Raw genomic sequence first — 14,487 nt, forward strand, 5'->3', positions numbered from 1 at the left:
GTCAAGAACTTGCCATCAGGGACTGGCCCCATGGCCCAGTGGTTATGTTTGAGTGCTCTGCTTCGGCAGCTCAGGGTTTCACCAGTTGAGATCCTGAGTGTGGACATGGCATCACTCATCAGGCCACATTGAGGCAGTGTCTCACATACCAGAACTGGAAGGACCCACAACTTTTATTAAAAAAAAAAAAAAGAACTTGCCATCAGACTTTGCCTGGTATACCTATAGAAAGAGTTGGGTTAATTCCTCTCTTCTTCTTCTTCTTTTTTTTGAAGAAGATTAGCCCTGAGCTAATATCTTCTGCCAATCCTCCTCTTTTTGCTGTGGAAGACTGGCCCTGCATCCATGCCCATCTTCCTCTAATTTATATGTGGGACACCTGCTACAGCAGGGCTTGACAAGCAGTGAGTAGGTCCACACCCAGGATCCAAACTGGCAAACCTTGGGCCACCAAGGCAGAACATTTGAACTCAACTGCTGTGCCACTGGGCTGGCCCAATTCCTCTCTTCTTGAGGCACCCAAGATATTCTGAGGTTCCTGGGTCTGCCAGGAAGTGACCTTCTTTACTCACCTGGTAAGGCTGCCAAGAATCATGTAAGCAAGACAGCAGGCTGGTTTTTTAAAAGGGCTTTATTGTCTCTATAAATTCAACATTAGTTGCTTAAAACTGTCTGGTCATGTCTGATTTTTTTCTTTCTTCTCCTCTAGGTTCTTTGATCTAATAATTAAATTGATGTAATACAAATTAACAGGAGAAAAAAAAACAAGTTTAATAAGATATATACCTCCTATATACATGGGAGAGGCCCAGGAAAATTGAGTAACTCTCCAAAATGGCTGAAGCCACCACCTTAAATACCACCTTCAGTTAAAGACAGAAGACGGCTGGGGGTGGAGAGTCAAATATGGGAGGTTTCCAGGAAAATCACAGTAAATAAGGGTAAGGTTGTTATGCAGATTTTATTCACTGTCTTCTGCATTGATAAGAGTTTCTAGAGATTGAGTCATTCCTGTCTTCCTGGTACAGCAAGGGAGATGCCATTACAAAGGGAGATTTTTTCCTTATGAACGTAAATGTCTCTTACAAAAGGGTAACTTCTACTCTGTTTTCAGAGCTTTTCCTGTGTCTGCAGTTTTTTTTTATTATATATTTATTTTATTGAGGTCACGTTGGCTTATAACATTATAAAAATTTCATATATTGCTGTTTTGTAAGGATAATCAGCATAGAATAGTCCTTATGCCAAACAGACATATTTTGGGGTATCAAATTCGTCTCCTCTACAAAGCACTTTTTGCAAAAGCATCAGAGTAAAACAATAACTGTCTGTAAATGACAAAAAGACTAAAAAACAAAAAAGCCATGATTAAAGATCTGATGAGAGCTCATTTGGATAAGGAAGTGTAGTTATTTCTGTGGCATGTAACAATTTAAGATAATAATTGGACAATAAGAATATTAAAAAATTTCTAGAGGTTCAAATAATTTCTGGAATGCCTATATTAGTAATGTATATCCATACACATATAACTAAGAAGGTTTATCATCACTTAATTGACAATGTTTCCCACATAATTTAACATGCCAAATAAAACTAATTAGTTTAACATCTCTCTTTACAAAGTGAGAGACAAATCCTTTGAGACTTTTCAGGGGCCTTGTAAGATATCTCAAAGTTAGTTGAGGTCAGAAAGACTCCATTTATAATTCGATTTTGGGAAATTGCCAAAAACTTCAAAAGGTTTGAATATTTGACTAAACAGGATCACAGATGATTATACAATAATAATTAATTTAATCAAAGTAACAATAGAAGATCTTTAAAGGCAAATTCAGAAGACTATATAGTTGTGAACAAAACTAAGCTCTTCTAATATTGAGAAGACTCAGCTCTCCTAAGTAATTAAAGTCTTGATAAAGCTAATTTTAGGCACAGAAAATTATTTTGATAAAATACAAAATCCTCATCTTCTAGACAAATTACTTTAAAGGTAAATAAAAACCTTTCACAATCTCTTATATGAGCAGATCAATAGTCTAAGAAAAGTTTGTCCTTTTAACAGAAAGAAAATCAAGTTCTAATTTTGCACTAGTGTACTTTTGATATTATGACTTACTCTTTACAAACTTAAATAAATTCATTCCAATCTTAGCTAGCTTGACCACACATAAAATTCCTTTTCTAAGATTCCTTTTCCACAAACCAGCTACAACTTTTTTTATATTCATTCAGATTTTCTCCTATATTTTTTTCTATTTCTCATTCTGGAACAATCAGTCATTCAACTTTAAGACAAAATTGCTCTTTTCCCCCTGTTGATGCAAAAAAAAACCATTCTATAGATAAGAGAAATAAGGTAGGTTTTACTTGAGCTGGAATGAGGATTATAACCCGAGAAGGCCTTAGAAAACATCCCAGAGAAGCATGGTTTTCAGTATAGTCTTCTATCTTTTTAGAACAATGAGCATACATTAAACACACCCAGGATACATTTAAGTTTCAAAGGGTGTTCACTTGCAAATTAGCAGGTCAACATGACCCGGATGTCAGGAAAGGGACTAATATTGGCTTTACCAATAAGGTGTTACCAAAAGGGCATAGGAAGGAAGTATGCATTCTTACCTTAAGAGAGTGCATTCTTTACTTTAATAATTAAAGCAGATGTACAATGTATGTTTGCTAGGCCTTAAATCAGGTTTTTTATTTTTTTTTTTGAGGAAGATTAACCCTGAGCTAACTGCTGCCAATCCTCCTCTTTTTGCTGAGGAAGACTGGCCCTGAGCCAACATCCATGCCCATCTTCCTCTACTTTATATGTGGGACGCCTACCACAGCATGGCTTTTGCCAAGCAGTGCCATGTCTGCACGCGGGATCTGAATTGGCGAACCCCGGGTCACCAAGAAGTAGAACGCACAAACTTAACTGCTGCGCCACCGGGCCAGTTCCGAAATCAGGATTTTTTAGTCCAAGCTGAATCAGTTACCTCACATATCTCAATATGTGAAAATCACTTGACATCCCTAACAAAAACATGTCTTTCATAATTTTCATTATCCAAAAGAATCACATTTTACTTTCCTTACCTACTTTTCATACACAGTTGTTTTCTTTTGGACTTAATATTAATATTTCCAGTATTAATTACTTATATTGATTACAATTCTTAACCCTTAGAAACTTTAATTTCTAGTGAAAACTAAGAAAAGAGCAATTGTGGGCTGTCTGTTATACTAGTATTCTGTAGATTGGCAAGTTTATGAATACATTTCATAGTTTCTTTATATATATTTTTCCTCATAGTAAATTTTAAAAGATGGCACAAGACATGTTTACTGATAGACCCAAATATCTTTAGTTCTTTTGTAATAAGAAGTCAAAGTAGATAAACTTGTCTTCAGTAATTAATGTCTCAGTATTTTATCTTATTTGAAATAACCTAGATATTTAATGAATATCTATCAGTTAATTGCATAATTTTAAGGTTTCAAGTTCCAAAAAGATTTTGGAAATTCTTTTTAAGTAAACATGCCATACAACATAATTATTGTTTAACAGTTCATTTATAAACTTATCCTATTTACATCTAATATACCCGTTCTTAACAATTATGTTTAACTTAGTCAAAAGAACTTCAAGAGACATTAAACAGCTAACCATCATCTTATATTACTTTTCTTGCTGACAAATTTTGTGAAAGATAAGATGAATTTATGATGAGTACACTTAGAATAAAAGTTGTGTGTCTGCACTATATTTAATGCTGATAACCATGAAAACATGCCTATTTTAATTAAACTAACAAACCCAAACCAGCTTTTATTTACCCAAGATTGTGCTGGATCATGTGAACTTGAAAAACATTTGGGTGAGTTTCCATATTTTTGAGAGTATACTTAATTTATATAAGCACTTATTTTCCTTTAAGCCAATTAAATAGAGTTCTTTGCAAATTGATTTTGGCAGTACCATCCAGAGGTAGGAAAACCCACACATCTACAACATACATATATAGACATCTATAAACATACAGACAGACGCAAAGAGATCTTATAACTTTCATTTAAAAATTTTAGCAATGACAAATAAAAATGGCAATCAATAGGATATACTGGAGAATATGAGGAAGCCATTTGGTATAAACCTAATTCGGCCTGACCTTGTCTTTCCAAAAGGGCCTGACCGAGGCTGTTGAGCATGCATTGTATATCTGCTTTAGATATTCCCTATGGCAAGCACAAAGGCCCTTGAGATAAAGGTGCAACTTCCCTCCCCCTCCCATCTCCTTAAGGATTAAGCATCTTTTCTTAGGCTAGAAACTGATTGCTGCGCTCACCTGTGACCGCCCAGCTTGAGACAATAGTCTTGCCTCCTGCTACGCCCTCTGAGATAGCAGATCCACTACCTGCTGTGTCCATCAAGTGCTGTGCAGACAGGGCAATCTTGTGACTGTTGTGGGAGGGACATTTCAATCATATGTGAAACATCCTGCTTGGGGGTATATAACCACTCTGTACACCTCACTTCTTTGGTGCCCTTTCTTCCTTCGGGAAGAAAGGCCCCGGACCATGGTCCTCAGATTTCAGCTCAGAATAAACTCACCCAAATTTTCATTTATAGATTGGTTATGGATAATTTTCTTCGACAGCTACAAGACAGGTATGATAATACAAAACTCACCAGTTTATAAAAGAACAGTTGGATCCAAAAATTGTATTTCTGGCAGATGGAATAAATTAAGGTTACCTACTCAGATGGCTTAAGCTTTATGCTAATATTTGTGGGAAAGACTTTTAAGATTTTTTATTTGCCTAATTTCTAAATAGTTTTTTTCCCTTCTTATAAGAATTACCTCACTGAAATTTGCATTTCAAAGAGATGTCTCTGGGTTCCTAGAGAAGCCCAAGTAGAATATTTACATCTCAAAGGCACAGACAAAAGATGTAAGTTTCTCCAAGAAGGGCTTTTGTTTCCTAAATCTAGATCTTCTACAATGTCTTTAAGCCTTTTGAGTTGAATAAGGGAAGTTTGGGGATTGGTAAAAAGAATAGGTGAGCTTTGAACTGCTTCTAGGGCCACATTTCTGTTCTTGTAAAGACTAGACTAGTAAGGCAAGTACAGTCATGCATCGCTTAACAACAGGGATACATTCTGAGAAATGTGTCCTTAGGTGATTTCATCGTTGTATAAACATCATAGAGTATATTTACACAAACCTAGATGGTATAGCTTACTACACACCTAGGCTACATGGTAGTAATCTTATAGGACCACCATAGTATACACGGTCTGTCATTGACTGAAATGTGGTAATGGAGCACATGACTATACAGTTGTTTTTAATTCCTCAAAGAATTGGGTTGTGATCTGAATGATATTGATGCAGGCTCAGCGAGCCGAGGAGTTGGAAGAAAGATTTCTTGGACTCTCAAGGTCTGGTAGCAGTGCTCCTTTATTCAGAGAATAGCATGGAGTAGCATGGGCAGTAAAGTGCTGCAGCATGAGGACAGGACCCACGGGCACTGAAGAGCTGTAATGAGTTGAGGGTAGGGCTAAATTTATAAGGCATATATATGTGAGTTATTTCTTTACAGGACAAAGGAAAGATTATGTTAAAAAGTCATTAAAATGGTATCAGTGAAAGTGGGGTCTGGTTCTTGGGTGGTCCTACAACTTCGGATGCAAATCAGGTGGGATCAGGTCAGGACCTGGAGGATGATATGGATGGGTCTGTAGGGCGGGACTTCTTGGGCTTCTTTCCCTGGGGCAGCCTTGATCCTCATCAATATCAACAGGCTGACCCACCCATCCAAATACATTAATTTGCTTCTTTATATCAGGGAGATTTCCAACTAAGATGGAAATCAAGATTCCTATGTTCTTGATTTAAAGCTGTGTGACTTTGGAATATTTTCATAAATGCTTCCGCAATGGCTTCAGAATGGTTTCCCTACCTTCTGGGTATGTAGTTTTATTTTAGCTTAAGGGAGAAGGCCTGAAACAAAGTTCTGTCAAGCCCTGAATATCAGCTTGCAGTTTGGCTAACTTCTGACCATAGAGCTACTTAAAAAAAAATGTCCTTTCAAATATCTTGTCAGATTTCAGCTGGGACAAACAGTAAATATTCCTGTCAATATTAACCCCATGGACACAAGAATTGTTCCCAAAGAGGGTGCAAAAAGTACTACCCTTCCAAGATCCAGAGACACTCCTGAAGATAGCTAAAAGAAACAAAGTCTTATACAGTTGTCCTGAGAGCTAGCAACAGTCAGTAGGACCTTAGCCAAAAATGGAGTGCAACTCACATTTCAGTCCAGCCATATCCAGTTCCAGATGTGGTGCAATCCATATTTCCATCCGGCCATATCTGGGAGGCTCCCAATCTGATGGTTGAGCTGCCTGTATAAACAACCTGCATGTCCCAAGGAGGCAGAAAGCCATGTCAAGTTCTCAGGGTACAAAATGAGGCAAACAAGGAGGCAACAGCTGTCCCTAGGAGAGAAGGATGGATAACTAATGAGTACCCAAAATCAAAATTACACGAGTCTGAATTTGGAAAGGGAGGGACAGCATGAAGTTTTACCTTCCTGTCTCAACCAGGCACCACAGACAGAGATCTGGGAGAGCTGACTTTGGTAAGAATTCTTACCTTTGCCAGCTTCTGTCAGTTTCCCCAGGATCCCATCCGCAGGCTTTGGAGAGAGTGGGATGTCCTAGTGGGTCTCGTTCTGGTTGCTAGAAACTATAGAGGAGGAAAAATAATCTTCCATCTACTCTATAGTGAGTGCTTGGCTGAAACCCATCTTTCTCTGGGGCAGCCATAAACAGATCTAGGTTAAAAGTTCCCCACTGTGGCCACTGTAATTCAAGACTATCTTTGGTAAGGGTAGCCTACTTGTTCAGCCTTAAAACAAAATTTTATTCACCTGAGACCTCACGCTGGACTCAGTCCAGTTTAAGCCAGACCCAGTTTGACCCCAAAATCAGTCCAGCTTCTAAATTGGACCCAATCCAACTCTGACTGGTTTCCAGACAGTCTACTTTGGTTCCCTCTTCTGACGTAAGAACTGTTAAAAGATAAACTTAGGCATATTAAAAATTTTGAGTTTATTTGAACAAAAATTTATTCTAATCAGGCAGTGCCAAACTGGAAGTGGTTAGGCGTTCTCCATCCACAGGAGCTTCGGGGGAAACTTTCATAGAGAAAAGGCAAAGGCAAGAAAATTATTAATTGGCCACAGCGTAAAGCCTAGTTGGCTGATTGTGTTGGTTGTCCTTAGGTTTTGGTTTTGTAACCTTGAGACATTTATAGGCTTAGATTTCGGTTAGCTTGCATACCTGCCATGGCATTAGAGCTACCTCAGTCTAATGGCCCCCTTATTTAATTAAGTAAACAAATTTTATACAGATTTAGGGCTCCCTGGAAGAATTGTGGGGAAATCAGTGGTGATCAAACTTTAGTGCATCAAAATCATCCAATGTACATCAAAGTGAAGGTTTTTGAGCTCCTTCTTTGGGATGTCTGTGGTGGGGGTAAGAATCCTCACTTTGCAACCACCTCCAGGTGGTCTTACTAAATGGAAGCTTTCTTTATACCATATTTCTCAGACTTGAGCGTGTATCGGAATCCCCTGAGGATGTAATTGCCAGGTAAAATACAGGATGGCCAAATAAACATGAGTTTCAGCTAAACAACAGATAAATTTTTAGTATATCTCAAATACTGCAATATTTGGGGCAAATCATCTGTTGTTTTTACTGAAAGTTAAATTTACTTTTCCTGTAGGTATCACTGACTACTTTCAAATTAGTAGTTTAAATCTCCCTTGTGGCAGATACTTGCGATGGCTGTCGATTTTGTCTTTTTAGGAAATTTCAAAACATACAATCTCATCAGGAGATTATTCTCTTTGTTATTGATTTTCCTGTTAACCTTCTCTAAGAATCTTCTGTCCTACTTCCAGGGTCATCTCAGCAACTTATTGGTTAACAAAAAGCTCAAGAAATTATTTTAACTAATCTTTCATACATTTATCTTATTTCTTTGTTACTCCTTTTACTTTCATATCTCCTGCTCCATTTCCTCTCTCCTTCTGCTCTGCTCTTCTCTCTTTCCTTTTTAAGTCTATTTCTCTGCTTTTGTCCAAGTTGTTTTCATTGAAATTTCTACCAGGGGTTTCTCTCTTCTCCTTCTTCCCTTTCCTCCTCTTCTTTCCCTTCTTCCTTTCCTCCTGCCTCCCTCCCTCCCTTCTTCCTTCCTTTCTTTCTTTCTCTCTCTCTCTCTTTATGGGGGATCTGAATTGGCCACCCCAAAATGTGTCTCTTTGGCTTGATTATTTACAAGGACAAAAGACTCTGAAAGAAACTTTGGCCTTCCCCCTAACTGCCTAAAAGAATTTTTTTTTAAGATTTTATTTTTCCTTTTTCTCCCCAACGACCCCCAGTACATAGTTGTATATATTTTAGTTGTTGGTCCTTCTAGTTGTGGTACCTGGGATGCCACCTCAGCATGGCCTGATGAGCAGTGCCATGTCTGTACCCAAGATTCAAACCCTTGAAACCCTGGGCTGCCCAAGCGGAGCACGCAGACTCAACCACTCAGCCATGGGGCCGGCCCCTGCCTGAAAGAATTTAATATAGAAGGCCTGTCCCCAGAACAGGCCTTCACCATAGACAATTTTGTGTGTGATAGACTGGGAGGGTCCTTGCTAAGCCCATTTTTATCAAAGTTCTGTCTCTCAGGTCACATTGTCTATAGATGGCCCAGCAAACACTTATTTATCAAACATTTGCTTTTCCATCTCCATGTAAATTGCCTTCCTCCCCTTTGAAGTCCCAAACCACTAACCCCAACATCTTCCTTTGTCCTTTGTCTTTAGCTGAAGATAGTATTTAAGGTGGTGGCTTCAGCCATTTTGGTGAGTTACTCAGTTTTCCTGGCTTTCTCCCATCTATACACGTAACTAAACTCTCTTTGATTTTCTCATTATTGTCTCATGTCGATTTAATTCTTAGATCAGCCAGAATGACCGAGAGGGGAGAGGAATAGTCCTTCCTCCCCTTCATTTTCTTTCTGTTTTCTTTCTTCTTTTTCCTTCTTCTCTGCCTTCTCCCCAAACCTTCCATGTCAAAATTAAAATCTGAGGAAACAAGTTAGGGCACTAGGGGTCAACCTAAAGTATTGTGTTCCAGAAGGAGATTCTGTTCTGACAGTCCTTTTGCTAGAGCAAGTTCTCAGTCAGCAAGTGGAAAAGAGAGCTTCAAGAAACAATTGCTTTGCCTGAGGATCTGTTGCGAGGGTGATGGATGGCACTGCAGCTAAGACTTGAACTGCAGGAAGAGGAGGGGAGTCATTGCCAGGCAGTGTGAGGGGAGGAGGTGGCTAGGAGAGCCAGTCAGGAAGAGCTTGTGAAAGGGGTGGAGAATGCACTGCTTGTGTATGCTGCCTGTAAGACCTTTCTGCAGATATTGTGTCTTTGTGAGCTGACTGCAGAGGCCATGTGCATGCAGAATGTATGTGAATGTATGTGTTGCTTATTTCAGATCATGGGTCTGTGCGAACTGCTGACTGCTAGAAACAGGAATGTTTTGTTGAAAGGATTTTGCAGTCGGAGTGCTTGTTTGTGGTTGTGTGGTATGTGTGACTGACTTTTTGCCAAATGTGCTGTTCTGATTCCAGCTCTGAAAGTTTAGTGGAAGTCTGGCTGACTAAGCCAGGACATAACAAAGTCAGGAGGAAATGTGGGGGCACATGAGATGGAAATAAAGACAGAAGCTGTTGCAATGAGGGAAAACAAAAAGGAGATTTGGAGAAAGGGGGTATGAGAAAACAGAAGGTAAACAATAGAAATTCCTTGCTTAGAAAAGGAAGACGTTGAAGAGGAAGAGGGAAAGAAAAGCAGCATTCTTCCATATATAGGTGTGAGAGAGGAAAAATTTCCCTCTCCTCTAGATTCTTCTGGCTGGTCTGAGAATAAAAATTGACATGAGACAGATTAATAAGAGAAAATCAAATATAATAAATTATGTACATACGGGAAGCCCACATACATGGGAGAGGCAGAGACACCACATACAGGAGAGGTTCAGAGACAGAAAGGTAAAGTGAGGTATTTATGCCATCTTGAGCTAAGGAGTGGGCGAGGGGCCTGGGGCGTCAGAGGGGAGGAGGGTAATTCACACGGGATGGTAACAAGAGCAGACGTCCACTAATTAGAGGTTTGCCTGCCATACAGATAGGTCATAAAAAGTTGTTTCTGGTAATAAGTCATTATGGGCAAGGTCGCCAATTTAAATTCTTTAAGGGAGAGGTAAAAGTTTCTCTTGAGCCTACAGGGTCTCGATTGCCTTTAGCTCAAGATATTTCACATGCCAAAGTGGCACATACTGGGGAGGGCTGTTCTGAACCCCTCACAGGCACTATATATCCCCAGTTCTTCTGGCACCTTGGTGAGATATTTCCTAGTTTTTCCTCCATTATTTCTTTCTAGACATGGTTTATCTTGACGTGTATATTACAGGCATACTTTGGTTACACCAGGGAGTATTTAAAAACTTAACAATTATCCAGAAAGGAGCGTTAACAGTGTTTAGGTGAGAAAGAAAGGGTTTTTGTTGTTGTTGTTAGACAGGAGAGCTATTGGCCATAATGGAAAGATAGTTTTGATCAGAGATCAAACGAACAGGACTAGAGAATTTTTTTTGTAAGTAAAATAATACATGAATTGCATGACATATTTCAAAAGCAGGAGTGTTGAAATACACCCTACCTCCACATTCCAAAGATGGCTATTGTTATTATTACGATTATTATCAGAATTTAACGTGAACCACCTATACCTGGAATGAGAAGTTTAACTTAGTCGTGAGAACTTCTTTTAGATCTAGTCAGATAAACACAGAGACAGCATAACTTTGACCTTGGGTGTGGGCTGGAGGGGGATGTCTTAGTTGGGATCATCCCAGTTTTGTTTTGTTGCCAAAACACTACATATTTTTGACGATTTCAAATTGCAACCACTATGATGTCTTTTCAGCTTTTGCTCACTTCATTTTTTAAGCCTAAGTAATTGGAAATTACTATAATTATATTTCCAATACTACTTTTGCTCCATTTATTACTGTCTTTTGTTTCACTCAGCTATCTTTTCCTCCTTTTCTTTCTACTATTTTTTTATCTGCCTCTCTCCTTTGTTATTTCTTCCTCTTCATCACGTCTCCCTGAATCTGATTAAAATTCTTTTCACTTTTTTCCACACCGCTCTCTCCTTAATCAAAATTATTCTTTTTCAGGCTTGTCTTCCTCTTCATTCCTTTCTGCAGTGGCTTTGTCTCCAGCAGAGGGGGTCTGATGGTGACACGGAGGTAGGGAATGAGGCCTGGGAGAAAGCCGGCCAGGCGTGGGGAGGAGGAAGTGGTGCTTCAGCTGTTTCTGCAATTAGCCCATAAAAGGCTGACTTAAGCCGCCTCTGTAAATTCCTCCTCTCCCGCCCCCACGGTTTTCCCACTCAAAGGGTCTCTCCATTTCCCTACCTTAAATTCCACCTCGCCTACCCCACACCCCATTTCTCGAGTGACATCACTCTCTACCAGCTGTGACTGCCAGGGACATTGACCTACTTTTGCCCTCATTATTAAGCGCTAAAGCCTGGTTTCTCTGCTAAACCCTGATTTTTCTGCTAAACCCTTTTTTGCCCCAACATGTCAGTGGTTCTCTTTTTAAACCTCAAAATCTTTCAGTCTCCCACAGGATAGTAGTTTTATTTTTAGTATCTGAAGTTTGAGAAAAGGCATAATGATAAAAAAGCTTCTATGATATAGCAAATTCATATATGACTTAAACGGATTTGTATTTGTTAACCAAAATAGAATCTCTAAATATTTGAAGAATATCACATATATTAGTAATAATTTTTTGTTGTGTCTTTATAGATATGCTTGGTTAAAGGACTTTTAGCTCCTTTGTGACAAACTATAGTAATATGTGACATAATTTTTCAAATGTTTGTATATGATATTGGAGCCATTAGCCAAAACAGCAGGCATTGAGTTCTCAAGAAAACTTTGCTTTCTAAGAAGCAGGGTGAAACTGCTGACAAAATCAGTTTTACAGTCTTTGGAGGGATTATAAGAAGTGGCTAAGAGCATGGACTTTGCTGCTTGGTTTTGTCACTGGTTAACTGTGTGAGTTTGGACAAGTTACTTAGCTTCTCTGTGTCTCAGTATGCTTATTTGTAAAAAAGAAGATGCTCAAATCAGTATTGTTATTAGGAAGATTAAGCTGTTTAATATCTGTAAAAGCTCTGAGAACTTTTCATGTTCTAAGACATGTAAGGTTTATTATGAGACTGGAGACAGATATATAACTGTATATGTTCCAATTTTTTTTTTTGTAATTTCTTTACGCCTAAGTCTTCATTCACTGTTTCTTTACTAAGCAAGCCAGTATTATAGATCCTCTATCTTGGTCTAAGTTGTCTGCCCCAGTTGTCCAAAAAAGTTCTGGGAAACAAGCAAAAAAGGATGGGAATCTGTATATTAGAGATTTGCTTAGTAATTCCGTAGTGTCACTCTCCATAGTTTTCTTTTTCATTTGTTCTTTCTTTCTCTACTGTCTCCTCTGACTTTATATCATCCTGTTAGGATGAAACCCAATTTGAAAGGCTTGAGAGAGAAGAAAAATCAAGGAAAGAGTTAGTTTGGGACTCAGGTGGAGTTGATGGAAGAAAGGTTAAATAGGAAATGCAAGAAAGATAAAAAAAAAAAATCTAGCTCAATGACCACTGTGGATTTGAAAACCAAGAGAGCAAAAATGATTTAAAACAAAATGAAGAGGGTGGCCTGGTGGTGTGGCAGTTAGGTTCGCATGCTCTGCTTTGGCGGCCTGGGGTTCGCTGGTTCGGATCCCAGGCACAGACATACGCACTGCTTATCAAGCCACGCTGTGGCAGGCATCTCGCATATAAAGTAGAGGAAGATGAGCACAGATGTTATAGCTCAGTGACAATCTTCCTCAGCAAAAAGAGGAGAATTGGCAGCAGATGTTAGCTCAGGGCTAATCTTCCTCAAAAACAAAACAAAATGAAGAAAGGGGGCAGATAAGAATTTGGACAGAATAGATATAAATCTCTCTGTTTCTTGCACTGAGGATAACTACATGAACTTAGGTTAATGAAGACTAGGACTCTCTAGTCTAACTTTTTCAACGTGCAAAAGACACAAAACAGACCAGGACAATCATGGTGGTGCCAGGTCATTAGGATGCTTCCAGAATTCATTCATTCATTCAGTAAATATTTGTTAATTATTCAGGGTGCTGCTGGTGACATAGATGTGTGACAGATCCACACGGCCCTTGTGTGGTTTAAATATCATCATTTCTAAGGTTGAAATGTCTAATTCAGTCACGTTTCTTTGCATCAAGTAGTGGATTCTTGTTTTCTCTTTTCCTTTATTACTTTGTGCTTTCTCTGTTCTTTAGAAGAGAACACACTGCCTTTCCACATTTACGTTTTCCATTCACTCTTTTTCCATTCTTCCCAGATTGATATACTTTTAAGATATTCCAGTGAACGGGGAATCAGGAGACCAGGAAATTGGCACTAATGATTTAATCTCATTGTCTCAATTTTCTCTTCTGTCAGAGGGGACTAACAATATCTGCTCAATCCTACAAAGTTGCTTGAGGCTAAAATGAATTTATAAATGTTGAGTGCTATAATTAAAGAGCATTTTACCAATGGTTATTTCAGTCTCTTGAAGATATGATTCTCAAACTTTCATGCGTCTAAGAACCACTTGGTGTGCTTATTAAAAGTGCAGACTTATGGCTAATTCCATGAGCTTTGAGTTTGGCTCAAAAAGTGCAGATACACAGGCTGATTCAGAAGGGCAGAGGTGAGGGCCAAGGAATCTGTATTTTAAACAAGCATCCCAGGTTATTCCTGTGTAGTAGAGAAAAAGAAATATTACTAACAACCAGATAGAATTAAAGGAGGGGGAAACCCTACATCACTCCTCTTTCTAAGTCTTTTTTTCCTTTACACCCTTTCTTTCTCTGATTTAGCCAATGTACAGTCTTTCCTCCCTTTCCCCACCCCAGCCTCCTTTGTGTCTGGCATTGGCATTTTCTTAGCATAGTTAGAGAGGCGCTCAGTTTAATGTGCAGAAATGGAGTGGAGGAAAAGGAGGAGGGATGTGGGTGGAGAAAGGCTAGATCAGTGTTTAGCTATTCTGTGAAGACTGTTGTTGTCAGGCTGGTTCTGGCCGGCTGGCTCAGGCAGAGGAAGCATCAGGGAGAGCTAGCTCTGTTGCAGCTGCTGCTACTGTCCCTTATTCGTTAGTGTAGGTTCTGATATGACACCCACTACGTTTTCTCCAGCCACATGAATTTTACAGTAACCACATTAGATACTCCATAAGGAACAGTATTTTAGGCACTGATAACAATCCTGGACTCGTTTCCGTTTACAATTCTCCTCTTTACT

Source organism: Equus przewalskii, chromosome 5, assembly GCF_037783145.1.
Source record: "Equus przewalskii isolate Varuska chromosome 5, EquPr2, whole genome shotgun sequence".
NCBI lineage: Eukaryota > Metazoa > Chordata > Mammalia > Perissodactyla > Equidae > Equus > Equus przewalskii.